This window comes from Thunnus albacares, chromosome 19 (assembly GCF_914725855.1).
Source record: "Thunnus albacares chromosome 19, fThuAlb1.1, whole genome shotgun sequence".
NCBI classification, from domain to species: domain Eukaryota; kingdom Metazoa; phylum Chordata; class Actinopteri; order Scombriformes; family Scombridae; genus Thunnus; species Thunnus albacares.
In genome coordinates this window covers 13,101,792-13,125,268 of record NC_058124.1, presented here as the reverse complement: position 1 = coordinate 13,125,268, position 23,477 = coordinate 13,101,792, and the positions used below count along the sequence as shown (strand labels likewise).

The 23,477-nt window shown below is 43.1% G+C and overlaps 1 protein-coding gene across 1 annotated transcript in view; it reads left to right on the top strand.

Moving 5' to 3' along the window:
• Window positions 1-23,477, top strand: part of sdc3 (syndecan 3) — a 38,479-nt gene that overhangs the window by 648 nt on the left and 14,354 nt on the right. The window lies entirely within an intron of this gene.

Here is a 23,477-nt window from a genome sequence, read left to right as displayed (position 1 = left end):
CATGCGCGCGCGCGTGTGTGTGTGTGTATGAGTGCGCTGCGCTATCATTAATGAGACAGTGATGGTCGGTAATCTGTAGGAAATCCTGCACTCTACCCAGGCAACATATCAGCCCTTATTGACCGTCCGTGACTCCCGTTGGGCTGGCGACTCCCCTGCACCCCCCTCACACACCCCCGCTTTTACACACACACACACACACACACACCAGGCTTTGTGTCTCTGTCGGGGTTTATTGTGGCCTGTGTGTCCCCTCGAGTCAGGAGGTGTGTGCGTGCATGTGTGTGTGTGTGTGTGTCAGTAATTAGCGGGTAATCTCTAATTGAGCTTGATTACGGGTCTTTGTGCGGTGCCTCGGTATGTGGTGTCTGTGTCACCAGCTCACATCCTGCCGTTAATTTGGGGGCTCCAGTCATACTGCGGCTTTAACGACTTTATAGCCGGGTAGTCGCGCTGTAGGACGCGCGCGTGTGTGTATGTGTGTGTGTGCGAGTGTGCGTGTGTGTGTGTGTGTGAGTGTGAGAGGGGTTGATTGGATGTCCGATCTCCAACCTGTGAGGTACACGCTCCCTTAATTGCCAAATAACAGCGGCGGTATTATTGTCCGGATTGTCCGCGAGCATCCTCCCGCTGGAACCGGAGGTGTTTGTGTGTGTGTGTGCGTGTGTGTGTGTGTGTGTGTGTGTGTGTGTGTGTGTGTGCGGCAGTATGTGTTTGTGGTAAAAAGTGGGTGGGGTAATGGGGAAGTTAACGGCGATGCGGTGCGCGAACGGATGGCTTGGATGTATGATGTCATCGGGAATCGCGAGGAGGGAAGCTGATTTAGGAATGCGCGTGCTCCCCCCCACCTCCCTTCTCTCCAAGCACACCTCCTCTCCGGAACCATCCACGCCGAGCTTCACGCCCCCCCCCCCCTCTATATAGCACGCCCACACCTTCCGCTACCGATTAATCCAGATTTATCCTATGAGGAGGAGGAGGTGGAGGAAGAGGAGGGAGGAAGCTCCTTGAATCATTGAGAGAAAAGGAAGCAGGCACCAAAAATAATCAGATCTAGGCCTACTTCTGAATGTGAACTCCTCAGAATACATCCCTGTAGTACTGTGATAGTGTGTTTCTGGTGCTGAATAGTGAGTTCATGTTTCGTCTCCTTCATTCCATGACACCCAACCTGTGTGTGTACTGATGCCTCCAAGTCCCCATTAAGACCAGTGCAACCAGATACTCCTCTTAAAGCATAAGTTCAAAATGTTTCAAGTCTGTCAGGTGCCCATATAAACAGTGAAAGAGGTTTTCCATGCTGTAATCATTCCTCCTGTTCATACCGGCTATTAAAAGATCCCCTTCAAATCCACAGTGTGTCCACACAGTTATTTTGTGCAAAAATGCATTTAAAAGCTTATATGATGCTTCAAACGTCTGAGTTAGTCATATCAAGTGGATTTCTGACACACTTATAGTCTTCTCAGCATCAAATTCCCTCACAGTGTTTCTCTGTTGAACTGTGGTGGAAGTATAGTAACAAGAAGATGGACTTTGGCTCTAAAAAGGCTGTAACTCTTAAAAATATCTACTGACTCATTTGGACAGTCGAAGCTTCATATAAGCTTCAGATAAAGTTTTGTTTTGCACAGAAGGAGGTTTGTAGACTGAAATTGTAAGTGCATTATGAAAGAGGAATGATTACAGCAAGAAAAAACTATTTCTATGTTCATTTGGGTACCTGACTGTTTTTTAAAGAAAGACTTTAAAAAATTGTGAACTTGTCCTTTAAGTTATGTTAGTTTTTGACACATGAGCACAATCGAAACAAAAATATCTGAGATCTCTCAACTAGATTTTGGCACACAGCCCCTCTACAGTCCACTTCTTTGAGTGTCGTTCCATTCAGTTGCTTCTACAGTGATGCTCCACTGGTTTTGGCCTTGGTTTTCAACACTACACACACACACACACACACACACACACACACACACACACACACACACACACTGATTATTACTGGGTCAGTCGGTTGTAATCTTTGCCAAAGGTCCTTGGCCTCGAGCTGACCTAATCTGTCTTTAAGTGTACAGATGGAGACAGGTGTGACACACATATATACACACACACACACACACACACACACACACACACACACACACACACACATACACACAAACACACTCAAAGATATACTGTTAGAACTGCACAGATGGGTGCAAGTGTTATAACACACACACACACACACACATGTCAACACTCTTATAATTGCAAGACTCACCTCAAGCAACCCAGCAGGCCTTGAACACACACAGATACACACGATCCATGGTCACATGCATTTGCTGACAAGATCTTTCTTTAGATGCCCCTTAGCTTGAAAGCAAGTGAATGTCTGTGTTTGTGTGTGTGTGTGTGTGTGTATGTGTGTGTGTTTCTTCTGATGAGTAGTCCCTGGTGTTGTGTCTCTGTGGGTATTTCCTGTTATCGGAGTTGTGACATCATATCCGGATGGCTATATTTCACATGGGAGACTGATTTTCCCACAGACATCTGTTGTGTCCCATGGATAGCCTGTTTATGTGTGTGTGTTTGTGTGTGTGTGTATGTGTGTGTGTGTGCATCCGTCTGCCTTCATGAGAGCACTGACTGTCCATCTGTCTGCGTGTAGGCTCAAAAATAGTGAATCTCCACTGCCAAAAACTTGTTCTCGCCAGCCTTCGCTCCTTGAAGAGTGCATGATGTGAGAGAGAGAGCGTGTGTGTGTGTGTGTGTGTGTGTGTGTGCGAGTGTGAGGCGGAAAAGCGTTGTGTTCTTGAGGATCATGTTTAACTCGTGGAATGAATCAGTGTTTTGTGCCTCCGATCGAAGACAAAGCCCCCCATAGAGAGGTGAAGAAAGAGAGAAGGAGCAAGAAAGAGGAAAAAATAGCCCGAGCGAGGCGGATTGAGGGAGAGTGTGGAATGTTAGAGGCAATTTGACACAGGAAGTAGGTCCTTCTCACTCTCCTGGAGGACAAAGTCCCCTCACACACACACACACACACACACACACACACCCACAAACATAAGCTGGCAGGTAGAAAACACTCTGAAGCTAGAGGAGGTATTTCAGGTGTGTGTGTGTGTGTGTGTGAGAAAGGATGGCTGGAGGTGTGGGGGTCACCTTCCAGTGGATGGAGGAAATGAAAGAGATCATGGTTCATATCCGGAGCTACATTCAGAAAAAGCAACGTCTGGAGGGGAGCACGGACAGAGAACGAGAGAATAATGATAGCTTTCAGTGAGAAAAACACCCCCCCCCCCCCCCCCCCCCCCCCACCCACCTCCTCGTCCTCTCCTCGTCTCCTCCCTTCGGCTATTTGTGCGTGTGTGTGTGTGTTGGATGGGTACACATGCTGCTCACTCATATCTGAAAGTAATTTCTTATCACATGGCAAGGACCGAGTTTGGTTGGCAGATGTGCCACATTTGACTGAAATTAGTTTTTCTTTCTCGTGGATAAAGTTTTAGCTTGTGATTCAACTCAGAGGGAACGGAATTTCCCATTTAGCATTAGACTGATAACAAGCTTGTGGGGACGGAGAAACCTGCTTTCACAATACCTGTTATTTCGGTTTGTGCTCCCTTTGAGCCTGAACGAACAATGAGAATTTGCTGGAAAAAAAAAACAAAATGTGGAGTTTTATCGCTAAGTAGAAGCTCTGTATGGAAAACTTTCTTAACTTTAGTGAGGATTAAACAGAGGCCTTCATTATTGGCTCCCAAGAGTCAAAATACTCAACACAATACGGCACAGTTTGTATATTAAACTGTATAGAAAGAATTCAGGTGTCGTGTTTGAGTCTAGTCTCAATTTGTATATTTATAGTAAGAATTTGGAGCAATTATTCTTTTTCTAATCAAATTTTTGCTTTCAGAAGTCGAGTGTTTTCAACCAACAATGACAGAAAACAAGCAGTTTCTGGAGATATACACGCTCGCTATTCAAATCTAGCGGAAAACTCAACAAAATATTTGACACAGGTCTTTTTTTTTTTTCCGTGCCTGAGCGTCTGAGTTGTGTTTGTGTAGACTATCAGAGTGTATAGTTCAGCCTGTAGCCTGAGAGCCAGAAACATCAACAAAGCTTTCGCTGGTGCTCATAAAGTTTTATTTCTGTGAGCTCACGGTGACAAAATGAAGGCGACACATATAAATATCGACTTTTTCTGCACCTCCTCTCTTCTCTCATATGGATTTTGACAGCTGAACAGTCTCTGAAAGGTTCCAGCGAGTGAATCAAACTGAAACTTAAAGTGTAAGAGACAAAAATAAGTTTTGAAAAGTGATGGCAACATTAACCCCTCCGTCCCCGGTGGACAGTATTTTAAAAAAAAAAGGATTAATCCACACATTTCTCTCTTCAGGACTACGTTATTGTAATTCATTCGTCTACAATTGGTTAAAAATGCTGCAGCCTGTTCTCCAGGAGTGCAGGCAGCACATTACTCCAGTTCAGTCTCGCTTTTGTGGCTGCCAGTGGAGTTTAAAATTCAGCGTAAAGTTTCAGTTATTACCCATCAGGCACTACACACTGAAGCCTCCTGAGCACATTTAAAGTGTCAACGGGATGTTCCCAGAGCTCGGATTAAAATGGAGACCGAACGTTTTCTGTCTTTGCCCCTAAACTTTCTAAACTCTCACCATTAGAACTTCCAATTAGCTTTAAATATTTCACTTTGTCCAAAACTTTACATATAAAAAAAAGCTTCTTTTATTTATTCCCTCACTTTTCTTATCTGGTGTTTTGCTTTTTAAACATTATTACATTGTTTTTAATTATATTTTGTTGCTCTTGTGTCCATTACTATCCTCCCTTTTTTGTTATTTGGCGCTAAATGCCGATATAATCGCCCTAATACCACATAAATACATGTTATTTACTTGCACCCTGGCTGAGCTCCGTCTAATCACTGTAAAATCTCTGTTCACGCTGCCAGTCACGGCGTAGAAAGTACCTGTTTTCTTCAATCACTTGGCTCCAACACAACGTTGTGAAACACGAAACTTTCCCCAAGGAATGTTGTGATCAAGTCATCCCACGTATGAGAAAGAATGCAGTTATAGCCTGAATTCATCCAGCTGGAAACTTTGGCTGCTCTCATCATGACCAGCAACACACACACACACACACACAAGTGCGGACATGCTGGCTCACGCATATGCACCGATGCACATTAACATTAACGTCCTGATTATCTTTACACACATATGCCGCACCGGCTGCGTTTTTCGAGAATAGTCGTGGTGTGCAGCAGTTTTGTTGATTCAGTGAGTCAGAGGGAGACGGGGAATGCTGGAGGTGTTTTTAGGTAGGTCAAAACAGGCTCGAAACACAGCACGAGTAGATACTAAACACACACACACACACACACACACAAGGTCTCCCCTTGCAGTAATTGGGCAGCACTGCGCAGACATACTCACATACATATTCTCTGGGGAGGGAGGTTAGATGAATATAGAGACAAGAGGAGGGAGGGAGAGGAGAAGAATGGAAAAAAAATCTTGTGGTTTATAGGACCACAAGATAATGAGAAAGAGGGAAGAAGGAGGATGGAGGATGGAAAAAGGAGTGAAGGTGATGGTTAGATGGGGATGCTAGATGAGAGAGAAAGAGAGAAAGATCAAAAGAGGACGAGAAAAAGAGGCGGTAGAGTCCAGGAAGGGACCAGGAGTGGAAAGAAAAAGAGGGTGAGACGAGGGGGGAAAAGAAAGAAGGGAGAAGATGGGGGATCTCGGGACATGGAGACGGAGCGATGGATTGGATGGGAGGAAGGAGGGAGGGGAAAACGAGGGCTGGATGACAGCAAGGGGATGGAGCGAGGCCAGAAAGATGGAGATGAAGGGATGGTAACGGAGCCAGGATGGAGGGATGTCGAGAGCGAGAGAGAGAGAGAGAGAGAGAGAGAGAGAGAGAGAGAGGGTGGGGGAGGGAGGCACACACACTGCTCATTCCCAGGAGACCGTGCTCTACCTGCTCTCCACGGCCGTCGCCATGACAACCTGCACGGCTGCCGCTGTCACGGCTTTATCGCCCCTCTCCTCTCCTCTCCCTTCTCTCTTCCTCTCTTTCATTCTGTTTCGGCTCGTTTTTTTTTTTGTTTTTTTTTCCTTCTGTTGCTTCTCTCATTCACAGCTTTTCATATCTCATTCTTTATTTTCTGACTAAACTCTTTTCCTTTTTTTTCATTCAATCTTTGTTTTTTCTTCCTTTATTCTTCTCCACCCCGTCTCTGCCTTTTTTTTTCTCCTCTCTCTTCATCCTCCCACTCCTCTTCTCTTCTCTTGCCCATCTGTTCCACTACAATAAATTAAAAAATAGAGCCGCAGTTGTGTCTCACTTTTACAGTCGTGTGTGTGTGTGTGTGTGTGTGTGTGTGTGTTTGTGTGTGTTTGTGCTATTGCAGGACTTTAAATTAGAGAGCATAAACGCAGTGCCGGCTCAAAAACCACAAAGCATTCTGGGATCTCTGTGTGTTTGAGCTTTCGCTATAAATAAAAACCCCAGAAACAGGGCGCCTCCTTCCCACTAACAAACCTGTGTGTGTGTGTGTGTGTGTGTGTGTGTGTGTGTGTGTTTGACAGAGTGCAAATCACAGATGCCTTCCACCAGAATATTAACTCTGCTATTATCATTTTTCACTCACATATTATTAGTGTGTGCGTTTGTTAGAAAGAGAGTATGTGTGTCCCTGCATCCCTGTCTGACGTGTTTCCGGGACAACGGGGTAATTATGTTAATGAAGGGGCCGGATGGGCGGGGTCACGCGGAGCTGAAACTCAGCGCGGTCCGACGGGACTGCTGGAATGTGAAGCTCCTGGCAGGCGGCTGATAAGAGCGGGCTGAGGCTGCGATAAAGCCGGCCTTCACACTCCCGACTGGACCCTGCGTGTCATCGCTCAGAGTCTGGCCTCCATCTGACCTCCAGCACACGCCTCCCTCCATCTCCCGCTCCATCTGTTGGCCTGTTTGTTTGTCTAATTGGAATTATTGCAGCTACTTTACATTTGCAAATTTTTTCGTCTCTGGAGACAGAAGTTTGACAAACACATTCCCAAGTTGAGGTCCCGGTTTCTAGCTTTTTCTGGAGCTTTCAACACGGTCTTCGTCCATCTTGGTACTTATTATGATTTTGATCCAAAGCAGTTGCTGAGCCTGCATGTCAACAGATACGTCTCCATGACAACTTAGCAAACTTGGTCCCCTGAATAACGATCCAGAAAAAGCTAGTAAGGGACCCTTGACTTTTTTCAAAGAAAATTAATCTGCAACAATTTTGACTGATTGATTAATCGTTTAACTAATTTATCAGACAAACATTCACTGGTTCCAACTTCTCAAATTTGAGGATTTACTGTTGTTCTTAGTTTTATATCTTTTTGGATCCATTTTGGTATATTTCTTAAACTATTTTTTACATTTTATAGACTAAGGCCATGTCTGAAACCCCTCTCTCATTCCTTGCTCATTCACTGCTCCCTGTATAATGGACATTAGCATTAAATTGAGCAGTAAATTGAGATTTGGACACTTAATAATCATGCTTGTTTTGCATCACTGACAGATGTAGAATCACACGGCAGTCATTTTTCCAGCACTATAAAATGTGACACATTGCATCGGGTAGTTTTACTACTTTTTCGCTCCACTGTGAAATTTTTGAAGGCACCGCATAGTGGAAAAAATGTACACATTTAGGATTTGATTGATTGTGGATATAACGATTAAGCAATTCATCAAAAAAACCTTTATTACTGTAATCAATGAAAATAATCATTAATTGCTGCCCTCATTTGAATTTTAGGCTGACCTTTGTATTGATTTAGCCACAAAAACAGTGTGTATAATCCCCAATGCTGTCTTCCTGCAGCATAGCAAAAACAGCAAAGGATAAATCTTTGGAACAACGTCGTATATTAAACTCCTGTTGGCCACAAATGACATCAAATCTCTTCTGCTTTCCATTTTCTGTGCAAGGAACCTGTTTCCTTGGCTGCTTGTCATTGGTAGAGACAAGAAAATGGCCACTACGGCCCTTCAAAGCCCGGTAAGTTTGTTTGCCCGTAATAGCGGTAGAGTGCTCGTAAATGAAGACCCAGTGGAAGCAGGGGAGGGCGTCTTCTCAGGGGAACATCTTGAAGGCCGTGCAGGAAGACATAAAGATGGAGTACAATGGGAACGTCAGGCCAAATTTAAACAGAAGAGTTTTATATCTGCCAGAAAATCTGAACGGCTGATAGTGCGGTGATACAGTCATTTGAACAGGATCAACAGGATTCACGTCTTATTGAGTGTTGACGGTTGCTCCGGTCAGCACCCGAAGGAGAAAAATACAATGAAAAAGATACGCTTACAGTTAGATTTAACATGCGAGATCGAATATACCGTAAACACCCAATTTGTCATCGCTTCATTTTGTCTTGTCTTTAATCTGTCAGGAGTTACAGTTTCTATTTTCAAACGATCTTCATCTTTTTCTTTGATAACAGAGAGATTTTGTCACTTTTAATTTATAGATATCTACTTCTTTTTTTTTTTTTTGCATGTTTTTCATCAAGGGAGATGAAGAATTAATCACTGCTTTCATTTTTTAGAGATTAATTTAGTCTTATCTGTGTTGTTTTTATCAAGATAAAAAAGGTTTTTGATGCTAATATTTAATCACAATTTCATTAACATTAACACTCACAGCTTCATTGTGTGTGTTTGTGTGTGTGTGTGTGTGTGTGACAGAGATCTACTTGTTTGCATACTGATGTGTGTGTATGTGCTTAATTGGTCACGGGGTTATAGAATGGACACAGGAAGTGTAGTATTTATAGATCCGGCCTTCAAGCTTCAAGTCCGGAGAGCTTCTTGAGAGCTGCTCAAAGGGGAGGTTTTATATAGGTGTGTGTTTTGACATGTGCGCGTATGTTTACATGTGAAACAGAGGCAGAGGAGGTGAAGACAGAGCACAGGGCGGCTGCTTGTGCGAACGAGAGCGAGAAATACTGTGTGCGAAAGGCATGTGACTGTGTACGTGTGTGTTTGAATTATTTAGCCGACGTCCCGACAGAGGAGTGAACGAGGTCAGGAGCTCATTGCTGCAACGTTTTTTCCTCTCTCCATCCATCCATCCATCCATCTCTACACCCCCACATCCACCCATCCACCCACTAGCCCTCGTCTTCGTCCTCCTCCTCCTCCTCCTCCTCCGCCGGCGCTGCAGAGCTCCTCGTTTACTCTGGCTGTCTTAATAAACCGGAACTTAGTAACAAAAGGCTTCCCACATGTTACTCACGTCCCCTCAATTATTGGCAAGCCATGAGGGAAGAACATCGATCCAATTAAATACAGACACTGAAACCCGCTGTGTGTGTGTGTGTGTGTGTGTGTGTGTGTGTGTGTGTGTGTGTGTGTGTGTATATGTGTGTGTGTGGACCCTCTCAAGTAAACCTTTGAACCCCAGTACTTTAAAGGGCTCTTTCAAAGGCATTTGCAGTTTCAACAAGTAACTGAAGCTAATGAGCTGTGTGTGTGTATGTGGAAGAGTGAAGAAGTGTGTGTGTGTGTGTTTGGGAGGGTTGGGATTCTGTAATATTGCTCAGGGGTTGCAGCAGGTTCTCTTTCCCATAGGGCCTTTCTCTAAACGCCTCCATGCGCACACACACACACAAACACACAAACACACGTTTGCGGCAGCAGGTGATTCATTCTTAATCTTTCATTCCAACAGTTGTGGATTAGCCCTAATCTTAGCCAGCAGAGACCCAGGTCTGAAAGGATGACTGACACCGACTCCGTGTGCGTTTCTCAGAGTGTGTCCTCGAGTGTTTTGTTTATGTAGCCGTGTGTGTGTGTGTGACATGATAATTGTCGGACTGAGTGGGGTATCTGTCTCACAGGACATGATATGACTGAGGCAGATACACGCGACAGATTGACAGGTCACACAACGCTGAAACATGATACGCAGCAGGAGGAGGAGGAGGTGCTGACACAGGAGAGGCAGGACTTCTTCTGATACTCTTTATGTGTTTTGACAAATTGCGGTAGTTGATTAATAGTTTGCTTTAGGGCTGCGACTAATGAGTAGTTTCATAATCAATTAAACTGATGACTGTTTTTTCAGTTAATCAACTCATTTATCAATGTCGTGCTTTGTCTGACGAACAGTTGACAACCAAAACATCCTCGGTGTGAAAACCGACTTAAAGGACAAGTCATTGATCAAAATAGTTACTCTAGTTTGCTTTAACTGTCACTGATGGCGACTCTGGCCGCTTATAATTTCACATTCTTTGATACTAGTGCAGATATGACAGAACTGATTCTAAAACAATACTTTTATCTGATACCTTAATCAGATATATGTATATACTGTACATATATAGACATAAAACTTTTTTTTTCTACTGAACCTTTTGTTTTCCAGTGTTAAATGTCACACAAGGGTTTTGTCCAAATAAAATTCACTCTAAAATCGTCAAAATCTGGAATTATAAATCAGCAATTATCTGATTAAATAATAAGTAAACATGACTATGAATCTGATCAGACATTTGATGCCAACTTTCAGTATTTTACAGTTTTCAAAACTCAATTGACGCATTTCGGTCAGTACGGAAGAAGTTTTGAGGTTTGATCATTTCAAAATGATTAACAAGATAAAAAAAGATGAAAAAAACTCGTCATGTTCTTGCAGCGGTGATACTCTTGATACTTGATACTACTACTTATTGCCACTGACCTGTTTTGTTGGTTGGGGAAAAGTATATGCTATACTATGATTGCAACTTCCCCACTTCGATTCTGGTCAGAGACCTTTGTTGCACATCATTCCCTTCATATCCTGTCATATCTTACTGCCCACTATCAAATAAAGGCTTAAAATGCCCCCAAAATACTTATTAAACAAGTGTTATGGTTCAGTATCCAGCCCTATTGTGATACAGAGTAGTTTGGTTTAGTTATTTCTCAACATAAATTGTATCTCAACAGCATGTTGGTACTTTTGGTGGTAAAATTGGACAAAGCAGAAAGGTGTGGCGACAGGTTTGAAAGTGATTAGATATTGTGTTGGAGATGGAGGGAGAGGAGATTTGAAGAGAATGAAAGGGGGAATGAGGTCAGAGGCAATCGCAGACAAAAGTGATATAAAAGGAGGGGTGGCGGCTGAGGATGGGAGAAAAAAAAGTAGATTGGAGAAAAGAACAAAATGCTGCAGACACGGAGAGGAAAAGGAAGGAAGGACAGACAGAGAACAGAATTTGTTAATATGCGACGGTGGTAAAAGGATATGAAGAGCTCATCAGAAAATAGAAGGAGAAATGAACAGGGAGGGGACTGGCTTTAGGTAGAGCGAAATGATAAAAGAGCAAAGGAGCTGACGAGGGGGAAAAAAGAGAAAATGAAAGGGAGATGGATGGATTGGTAGCCGCAGCACAGAGAGAGAGAGAGAGAGAGAGACGGTGGTGGTTAACGCAGGCCTGTAAAGAGCTTAGGACAGCTGAGACGGATTGAATGGAGAGAACAACCTGGACAGGATTACACAGAGACAGAAGAGAGAGGAGGGCTGTAAGAGCAAGATCGTATCATAACCCATATATTTCCCTGTCCTCCGGTTACACATTTCCACTCGTTTACACCGACAACGACCACTTTCGCGAGCTCCACAATCACACTTTGATTAAACGAAAACCTCCACTACCAACAAATTAATGATCACCAATTGTTATACTGAGCACTAATCTCTGTTAGACAATCATTCTCGAGCCATTAGTCACTTAAATATACCTCTTAATTAATTAGTCAGTGAGAAATGTAGCCTGCGGAGAGATGAGGCTATCTTTAACTGTGCCGCTAAAAAACAACCCGGGATGAGCGCTCTCACCTGAAGCTGAATAATATTTATTTTTGAGCTGCGAGAGGCAGGAGGATGATCACGCTGTCTGAGTAGTAACAGGAAAACTCCTATAAGAATAATATCTAATCTGTTCTGCACATTTTGCCCATTAATCCTCATTATCTGCTTCCTTACGTCTACCCAGAGAATACGTTGATAACGTTGCTTAATAATCCATGTAGCGGTGTTTCCTGATCCGTTTAGCTTACAGCTCTTTAAAGGGATAGTTGAACGTTTTGGGGGGAAATATGCCTATTTGCAGGTGTTTTTTTGCATCAGTTACGGAGCTGGAGTCAGAATGTGTGTTAGCCTAGCTTAGCATAAAGATGGAAGCAGGGTAAAGCGAGAGAAATATGCCTACCAGCACCACTAAAGCACAGATTTACATTATGTATCTTGTTTGTTTAACCCGTATAAACAGAATTATAGAAATTACAATATGTGGTTTTAAGGGTGTTGGAGTTATTTTTTGATTACACTTTATCTCTCCACTCAGTGCTTCTATGCAGAAACTCAAGCTAAAGCAAACTTTGCCACATACTATTGGTGAGGTCCAGGTTTTGGTGTTGCTCCCTGTACAGTCGCTATGGTACCAAACCTGGCAACCGCACTGCAACGACAAGACTTTGAGACACCGTACATGGTCACTACACTCGGCTGTTGTTTGCCAAGAAAGCAAAATGTTCCAAAATGTCGAAGTTTTCCTTTAAAATGTGACCCTTAGTTGGACTCTTTGAATGATAAGGAGTGATATTCCCTTCTTGGATTATTTCATTTGAGTATTTACAGGAATAAAACAAAGAAGAGTCTAATTTAGTGTCTTTTCAGTCTTTTTAACATTTTACCACCCACTATTCCACCTGCAGGATACTTTCACCATGTAAAAACATCAGGGACTGTTAGTACTATAAGAAGTTGCATGAATTTGATCGTATAATATCTGAATTGATAGATTATACATTTCTCTTTTTGGTCATTGTGGTCATTTTCGAGAAGACTGCTATGTCATAGATAGATAGAAATAAAGGGTCAATAGAGGATCTGTTAAATTCTGTTATATCAGATAATGAAAAATAAAAAAAATGGACATCTGCATTTCCTTTGAGGCAACACATGAGTCATTTATTGAAACAGTCAGGAGAAAGAAAATGTCTAATGTCCCTCAGTAGTTTCTCATGTTGACTCATGATTCACTGAAGTCTTCTGACATTGATTTGTTAGAGTTAATCAGTATCTCATGATAAATATCTGATTAGGTCACAAGCATTCAGTCTGTGCAGCCCATTAAGACGGAGACTGAATGCTGCTCTCGCTTTATCTCCAGTTCAGTCCGCCGCCAGATCTCACAATCTGCGTAATTAGTGTTCGATATCAAGGGCTGTTATGATACATGAAAAATCAATCAACTATCTGGCTGCGCTGACAGTCCCTTGGCCTGCAGTCATTGGCTTCTGGAGCGACCTGAAAACTGCTCCAAGGGTTGCGGTTGGGTGCCATTTTGCCAAAGTCAGTCAACCAATGGGAAGGAGCCAAGAGAGCGTAGCAAGGTCAGCTGCTCGGGATGCCCCTGGAGCAGCAGTTTGTTTACCTCCTCTCTCTCTCTCTCTCTCTCTCTCTGTCTCTCTCTGTGTGTGTGTGTGTGTGTGTGTGTGTGTGTGTGTTTGAGGGGAAAAAGAGAGGTATGGCATGATGATAATACGCATCATGCCCTCTCGCACACACGCTCACACTTGCAAAGGTGCATCTTTCCATTCCAGATTGAATTACACAGGGCTGATTGGATTTTTCTCCCCTGCATCAAAGACAAAAACACTCTTCTCTCCTTCTCCACCCTGTCCTCCGCCCCCCACCTCCCCACACACACCTCCCACACCCCACTGCCTCGCCTTTGGGTCCATCCATCCTATCATGCCTGCCTATCTTTTTTTTTTCCCCCCCTCTCAAGTATTCTCCACTTGTACCTCTTCCTCTCTAAAATTCTGCCTTTTATTCATTGATTTTTCTCCTTCCCCTTGTTGTTTCTTCCTCGGGGTCTGTAAAGTCGCATGACTGTCATTAGCCTGATTGCACAAGCTGTAATTATGTGAACACACACGCAGACGATGCCTTGTGATTCACATCACCGCATATGGGCAGAAATGTGATTCTCATCATCGTCGTCTGCGAGCATTTTCTCGTGTAAGTGTGTATGTGTCAAGGTTTTTTCGATTTTGGGGCTGAGAAGAGACCATTGATTACCGTTTCTGAGTGTACACTGAGTGCCCCTCTCTCTCGGCTACACAAAGGCATCATGGTCCGCGGGGCGCTCTCTCTCTCTCACACGCAGCCACATTTCTGAGCCCTTTTGAAAAGTTCCTTAGAAACATGAGAAAAGTTCCAGCCACAGGCGCCACGCCCTCCCACTGGCCCTACAGAAATAGGCCCATTGAGCCAGGCTATAATCACACACACATACATGCACACACACACACACACACACACACACACACACACACACACACACACACACACACACATATAAATCCGCATTCAGCCTTCTCCTCTCTCCAGCACTTCATAGAGGCAGCGACAAAAACGCAGTCATTGACCAGCCAAGCAGCAGTATTCACTACTCACTGCGACGTTTCACCAACCAAACATCAATACACTCACCAGCGCACGCACACACACACACACACACACACACACACTGGCACTCCCTAAACACCATGGACAAAACTTCTAATACACACACACACACACACACACACCCTCATAAGCACACACATGCACGGCATATTGTGGAGTGTGGGAGCGGCAGTTGTGCCAGACTCTCAAGGCATTTCTGGCAGCAGGATAGTGACACACACTCACTCACTCACTCAGAGATGCATGTTTCATAAGGTCATTTATAATAGAGGAGGATTCCACGCAGAGGGGCCTCGTGTGCGTGTGTGTGTCTCTGTGTGTTTCTTTATGTGTGTGTGTGTGTGAAGTAGCCTTGAGATGTGGTCTTTAATCCTATTGGATTGTCAGATTAGTGTAACAGCTGGGTCCTACATACAGATATACATCTCTCTGCCTCTCTGTCGCTGTCTGTATCGCCCCTCCTCCTATCATACCGCTTCCTCTATACTCCACCGAGCGATGAGTGGATCTCTGCATTAGTGTGTGTGTGTGTCTGTGTGTAGAGGTCTCACAGCTCCAGTCCATTACACGGTTTCGAGCCAGCTGATGTGTCGCTACACATACACAGTCATGTGACCCCCACTGAGTCTGCGGCTCCAGTGTCAGCTGCTCGTTTTGTCGCAGGCGCCGAGACGTTACAGGTTAAACACACTCTGCCTCCGAGGGCCCGAGTCGCTGCTCTTTCAGCGCTGACCAGCTGATCACGCTCTCACTTCAAACACGAAACAGAATATTGTATTGATTTTTAAAAACATTTTATTTATTAATGTATCCTCCCCGTAACAGTGCATACAACAACAACAGAGAAAAATATATATTAACATAAGTATCTAAGTAATAGCCCTTGCAACAGGCCCTTTATATTAAAAATACATAGTTTAATGCAAGGTTGATTCAAAAAATGTGATTTTGCAGAAAAACAGCAACAGTTAAAGCAGCATTTCAAATACAACTACTGATTAGTTGAAATAGCTGATAAAATGAAGGGCTGGAAGAAGTTTCAGTTTAAATGTCAGCACTGAATGAAGTTGAAGTGTCAGTTTACAGTAAGTCTGAGTGATTAAATTGAAGTTTGAGTGCTGAAAGGAGTTGAAATGTCCATCTTAGTATAGTTGATAAGTTGAGCTGAAGTTGTCAGTTCAATGGAGAAATTAGTCCCAAAAGTATAGCACTGAAAGCAGGTGTACAGTAAACTGAACAGTAGGAGAGCTGAAGAAGTTTTTTTTATCATTCAAAGGTGAAGAGCTGAAAGGGTGTGAAGTGTCAGTCGAAGTGTAGGGATTGAAAGGAGAAATGTTGTTGTCATTCTGCCTCCATTCTTCATTTTTCCTTTTCCTCCATTCGATTGAGCTTCTCTCTGTGTCCCCTCTGTTGGAACAAATACGATTGGCTGTCACAGTGAATTGACCTCATGTTATTATTATTATTGTCCTCATAATAGTACGTGGGATAATCCCTCATTGCACTTATTTTTTTTGAGCTTCCTTAGAATAGAGTAACCACGGTGAAAGTCAACCTCATAAATGTAAACAAATAGATGAATATGCAGGGTGATTCAGTAAGCCTGCATTTGTTCAGGATATAGATCCCTACGCAGTTAGCCGTAATGGCTGCCACAGGCGGCTAGTTTCTGTGTTTATTTTGTTCTGACTCGGAGACAAATGTTTAAAATGATTAGTGTAGAAATCATGTTTATTTGGAAAGTTGTACATCTCTTTGAGCGATTCCTCATTTCCATGAATCACTATAATGGAGCTGGCGAGAGCAAAGTTAGCGTGACCCATAGAGCTACGATTGGAAATACATCAGGTTGAAATAAACTAGAATTTACCTTTTAAGACTAAGAGAAAACAGCAGTTGACACATCAGTTTAAAATAAAGATATAAAAGCAGTAAAGTAGTAAAAATAGTTGAAATTTTAGTTTGCATGGAAATACTGAAGACAGTTCAAGTGTAAGCAGTCAAAATGTCAGTTGAAGTGTGAGATCTGAAAGTAGTTGAAGTGTCAGTTGAAAAGTAAAAATCAGTTCAGTTGCCACATTGTTAATGTAATGGGTGAAAGCAGTTGAAGTGTATAAAAGAAGAATGTAGGTTGTCTGAATAGAAAGAGGTCAAAATGTCTGCTTACACATACATAGATACATAAATACATTTTTTTAAATGATCCATTTAAACACGAACCTCAATTTGAACACTCTGAACTTTACAATCCATTGTATGAAAGAGGGGAGGCAGCCTACACCAAATATTGCCATAAATGGATTTAATTTTGGGTCTATGGCTTTGTGTCTCTTACATGAGATGAATATTGAAAGTCTGTATTCATGAAGATGGATTAAAATTACCTTTCAGTGATCCAGAAGCCTGATTTTTCTCTACTGTGCACCAGTTCTATCCCTGCAGCTCTCTGACCAAGCCCATTCACTGTACCACATACCATATTTAGCAAATGCATGACTTTCCATAAGGGCATTCATCACTTAGGTCATCTTTGTCCTTATAACTCAGTGTAGAAAGATAATATTAGTGCTTGGATGCTTTTCAGCTGTGGTTTCAGTGCAGCTCTGAGAAGCTTTAGGGCCCGAGCGAGCTGGAATAACAAACTAGAGCCAATGTAATGCCATCCTCCCACAGGTTTTGTAGAGGGGAATTAATACAGCCAATGTGGCTGTGATTTGGATCAGCCACAGCAGCGCTATCTGGAATCTGATCGGCAGAAAGGACTAAAAATAGGGGCGGGGGAAAAAGTGTTTCACTCATTTCCTGGCTGTTGTACACGAACATGTTTACAGTTTTCACTCAGTGATTCACATTCATTGGTCACAGGGAGCACTCGTGTGTGAAAAAATGAGACAAACATGCCGGAAAAGATCAGAATGTGTTTGGCTGGGGACTAAATCAGCGTTTTTTACCTTCCCACTCAGTGCTACATGCAGCATCATGTCCACAAGAATCTTTTTTGGCGCTGAATAGCAGTTTTAGACTATTACATATTTAAAAATAACAAGAGCAGCTATGAATGTCAAACTTTATTTTTGTTGTAAAAGCCCCAGATTAGTGGGAAATATTGGCACCTGACACACTTTTTCTCTTAATCCTCGTGTAGTCTGATTTTATCCAAGACATCCAGAAACACTTCCCATCTTTTAAACAGCTAATCAGTGTAAAATTGCTCAGCGGGTTCCTTCTCCCAAACACACGAGTGATGACTGCTCATGACCTCCCGCTGCAGCTGTTAATGTTAAGAATCTCTTGACACTAAGTGATAATTTAACTTAAAATTACAAAAAAATTAGAGCTATTTTAACTTGGCTCGCTGCCAAAAAAGCAGCCTGGCAGCTGAAATGATTATTTCACAGGAGGAGATGCTCATCACAGATATTACAATAAATGTGTTGTAATATAGTCATCATTTTGATGGCTGCAGGCCACAAGATGAGGGTTTTGACATAAGGCAGGGCATCATTTATTGTGTCATACTTGAGAGTCAGAGTGTAAACAGCAAGCTGGGAGGAGAAGGTTTGATTTAGGGGCCCAGTTAAGCAATATAACAAAGTGGATGCATTACTGAACAGGCCTACCAGGGCGAAGTTTTAAAGTGGTTCATTGGTAAGTTCAGTTAAACGTGGGGACATCCCAATCACGATTTTTGATTCTGATCCTGATCTCCTGTGTTTAATCTGATATAAATATTCATTGTACTTTTATTCATTTTCTCCTAATACAGCTGCACACTTACAGTAAGCCTACGTTAAACTTAGTAAAGCAGTTTAAATGTATTTGACAGCAGAATCATCCTTCTTTTTCTTTGATGGTTTGTTGTAATACATAGTTTTGCATGCGTTGGAGAGGATTTAGTCAGAGTCTCTTCATCCTTAAGCGTCGACAAAATAGTTTCAACCAACAACAGAACTCTTGAGTTAAAATTAACATGCAAAACAACCGCCAACGACGTGAGGGGGTGCTGTCGTGAGAAGAGGAGGCCTTCTGCGTGTCTGTGCCCAGCGGCCTGTTTTGTTCATAATCTGGAGTATATTTTAGGCTGTTATAACACCTAGTTAGACTGAGACAGGATTACTTTGACCCCCTTGGCTGTTGCATGCAGGTGTTAGGTGTTTTTAGGTTCACAGTAGCGCCGCCTGACGTCACCGCTACAAGATACTGTCTCGACCGTCAGTGTGTGTGTGTGTGTGTGTGTGTTAGAAGGTGTCACCGAGTGTGTGAGCAGTGTGATTGTGCAGAGGCTTTCTGTGCTAATCTCTGCTGAAGGTGGCAGGTGTCTTAACCAGGCCATCACCTGGTAACCTACTCACTCACTCACACACACACACACACACACTCACACACTGCATGTCCTCTATCTCTCTCTCACATCTCCTTGTCTGATTGTAAGTGTGTTAGCGTTCAGGTTGGCGGACATCCAACCTGCCCAGCTGGTAAGAGAGGAAGAGCGGGCCGGAGAGTGAGACGTGAGGCGGAAAAGCAAAAGATGGAAGGAGATTAGAGGTCACTTCTGACAGGGTCAGGGATCCACGCCGGAAAGAAATATGGGTGTGGAACAATACAAACAGTAAACAGGCTGCAGCTTTTCCTGCAGGCGCACAAAGTAGTTGGAGTGTATGCACCAATCGTTCTAACCGTCTCCAGGTGAGTTATCAACAGTCCGCTTCTGTCAGCGAACAGCGTGGCTCTATCTCTCCGACTCTTATCAGCGTGGGTCAGACGGCTCCGGAGAGGAGCAGACACAGAGACGACCGTGAATCAGCAGCCGCTTTACGAGGCGTGAGCACTCCGCCTACGGTGCATTAAACAGCAGGGAGGATAGAAATGTGGTCCATAAAGATCATTTTACTTCATTCTGGCTCTCGAATATCTGCCAGATGATTATTGTGTTTTAGCCAGAACTATCATGCTGTATTCATATGAAAACCAGCACTTTAGTTCAGTCGGGACACCCACGTCGAGGTTTCAACCGTTCATCGCAACAAATAATACACATTCAGTTTGGAGACGTGTATCTGAGCAAGTTTGACACACGCTGTCCATGAACAGAGCCTGAAACACACACCATTAATGAAATGAACACGTGTTAAAAGCAACATTTACAATTTTTTGGGGCCAGAACAGAGACGGTTAAATTTTGGCATCAAAAATAAAATTTGGCATTGAAAACAAGACCTGAACTGAAAAAGGAAACATTGGCATTGAAACACTTGTATTGAGAAAAAGTTGTACTGGCACTGAAAAAAGGGCATTAAAAAAAATTACAGTCTTCCACAAGACGTTATTTGGATAAGCTGACTACATTTTGGGAATCTGCATGGTCACTTTCTCTCCTGTTAAATCTTAATAAAGTGACATATTAACAGTCCTACAGCGAAAATTACAACAGTATGGCTCAAAATCTCTGCCGTGATGCCATCGCCCTCGGACATCATTGTCGGACCACAAGGCATACTGGGTAATGTATGCCCAGCGAGGGCCCTCCTCTCTACAGAAAGTGACAGAAAGTTGAAAATGAAAAACAGTGACACTGAAAAAAACCTAAAAAAAATTGTCACTGAAATAAGACAGACATGAAGAAAAAATCATGATGCAAAAAATATCCAAATAAAATAAGAATAAGATTGTATGATTGTAATTTTTTTAATGCATGTATTTTACTTTTCAGTGGAACTTGTTTCAGTGCCAATACAAGTTTTCTCAATAGTGTTTCAATGCCAATGTTTCCTTTTTCAGTTCAGGTTTTGTTTTTGATGCCAGAATTGAACTGTTGCTGTTCTGGCCCCATATGATTCACATACACCTAAGTGCTAATATACAGGAGAAAGCTTAGCAGGTAGAGGGAGTTTAATTGCTGAAGGCAGAGCTCAACGACGGTGTATGTATGCCAGATGTTTCTATAGACTGCCTAACATTACAGAGACATGTCATCAACATATGATTGGATGGAATATTGAACATGTGACATATATAAAGCTGCTTACGTCCACCAGCAACCAGAAAAATACATAATATGGTTTCATTCTTTCTGACTTTTCTTCAGTCTTTTCTTTTTTTGTGATATACCAGATAGTTTTAACTTTCTTGGTCACTAACCTTTATTAAAATCTGAGGGAAAATCTGTCTTTGGTGAAACCGCTCACAGCTTATAGACAGATACAACCTGTGACACCAGCAGACGCTGCGTCATTTTGAGGGCTTACGGACCAAAAAGGTCAGGGGCCACCGGAACCATATGGAGGTTAAATCTCTGCATCGGTCGGACTGTGGTGTGCTTAAGTTTAGATACATTAGATTGATTGGTAATTTCATTGAAGATGCATTTTAGGATGCTGTAATGCCTCCAGATCATTTGAGAAGAAGACAAGTTGACAACAATACAGTGGACATGATCTCAGTATCTTAAGCTGTATTTCAGGCTCTGCTTCTCCCTCAACTCCTCTATCTGTCCCTCTGTTTGCTGCCTCAGTAAACGGAGGGACAGATAGCGGAGTGGGAATCACAGATGGTGCCAGTATTCAAATTATTCTTCGCAGTTTGAGAGCTCAGAGATGCCGCAGCAGCCGAGAACATTCGCTCTAGATAAAATCTCACATATTAAAAAGCACAATTAGTGATTATTTCTCTATAGCAGAGCAGCATTGCGTCTACTGTATCGGGAGATTCATAATGCTTGTGCGTGTGTATGCATGGGTGTGTGTGTGTGTGTGCCAGGCATTGTGCAGCAGCAGCAGCAGCAGCAGCCACTCGGGTTACTGAGGAATGCATTTGAAGTCAATCACAATGAAGCTCTCTATCTGCCCAGCTAGCCTGAAGGGGATCTCCTCTGAACTGAGCTGGACCAGCCGGAAAATCAACAAAAAAAAAAAGAAATCATCTTTGCGTCACACACATCTCAGCTAATCTTCCACCAGCACTGCGCGCGCGCGTGTGTGTGTGTGAGAGAGAATTAATGTGTCTCTATAACTACCTCTGCCTCCCATTGTTATCTGGCTTCCTGCACTGTAGCATTAGCTGAGCTGCACACACCCATTGTTCCTGCGGACAAAACACACACATCATGATCTGTTTCCCTCACATACATGCTGGTAATTGTCAGATAACCTTCACAAACACACCTTGTTATCGTCAGGTCGCTGCAGTACTGCCACTTTAATATCACACATTAATCATCTTGCAGTTTTTTTTTTTCTTTTCCCACCACTCTGATCCCAAATGAAAATCTTGAACAAATCAGCTTCTGTGGAATATTAATATCTGTGAATCCACAGCGTTGTCGGGTCAGGTGTAAAATCTGGGCTCCGTATCTGTAAAATGAGCCGATACACACACGTCCACACTCTCACAGAGCGGCGAGCAGAGTGTATAGGATCAGATGTTTAATGCAAAACCTGATGTCAGCTTTAGATCAGGTGTCTACCTGAGTCACTGGAAATGTTATAACATCCCTCAGAGGACGCACCTGTGCTTGCTTTGTCAGAACATGACACTTACCCCCAAAACAACCACCACTATATTTGTCCGCTCCTGTGTTTTTTGTCCCTCAATTTGATGTTTTCCCCTTCTCTTCTTACACAAGTATACATAATTATATCCTCCACGGTCCCAGATTGTTTTAAAAAGACTCCAACTGGCATCGCTTGTCTTACAATGGCAGGGCTTCATACATTGCCAAAAACCAGGATTGCATTCACTCCCACAGCTACAGCGGAATATGGCTGTCATCTTACAGTTTCCATTTATAACGAATGGGAACAAAATGCAGTGGTGGAGGGAAATTGAGGGCAACATACAGATGATTTTGGCCCCGGGTTATGTGTGCGGTGGTGGAGAGCTCGTTGCGTCTCGCTGTGGTTAGTTAGCTATGTGGCGCAGGCAGAAAGTACAGCTGTTTATAGCTCCTGAAACGGAGGCAAAATGCAGAGCTGGCCCTATTCGATTCCGCCAAAATCACATAAAACACACACACCCACCCAAACAGGCAGGGTTGCTGGGGCATTTGTGTGCATACACACACGCACCACAAACAAAACCTGTGATTATACCCATTGAGAGACACACACACACACACACACACACACACACACACGCTGTAATTAAATATAGTGACGCACTGCTGCCCGCCATACTGTGAATTCACACTTATAATATCGGCTCATAAATCTAACATGTTGAGGCACAGAGGGTGATTACATATGACTGTTAAAGGTTAGGATAAACATAGATGATGCACATTTGAACTCACACACCACTTCCAAAACTGAAAATAGACAAACAGCAGACGATCTTCCGCAGCTACAGTGTGTCCCGGACGTTGTTGTGTATTAAATGTGTGTATAGGGGACTTGTAAAAGGGGCCCCTGGGTGGGCTCTGGAGCCGCCTTGGGGGTTGGGTGTGTGTTTATTTAAAAGTGTGTGTGTGTGTGTGTGTTTTGGAGTCACGCTGAATTTAGGGGGCTAGCCTTGAGATAAGAAATGGGAGTTTAAGATGAAAGGAAAATGGGGCGAGGACGGGGATACACTGGCACAGAGTTTGTGGATCCAGGGGGCGAGACGAAGAGAGGCAGAGAGGGAGGGACTGATAGGAGGAGGGGGCGGGGGGGCTAGACAGTTTTGATGTTGTTTTTGAGGTTGTTTATTTGACGTTACATAACACCTTTGCTTATGTAGTTACAGCCCTCGTGTGTGTGAGAGACTGTGTGTGTGTGTGTGTGTGTGTGTGTGTGTCTGGTAGCCTCTCCCTGGGAGATGGGAATTTCTGTGAAAGGCAAAGGTTGCCCATAGCAACGGCCTTCATTGTAAAACCCTTGGAATACAGCACACATACACACACAAACACACACATTCGCACCATGCTCGCGCTGAGATGTCTTTTCAGTACTTTTCGGCACTT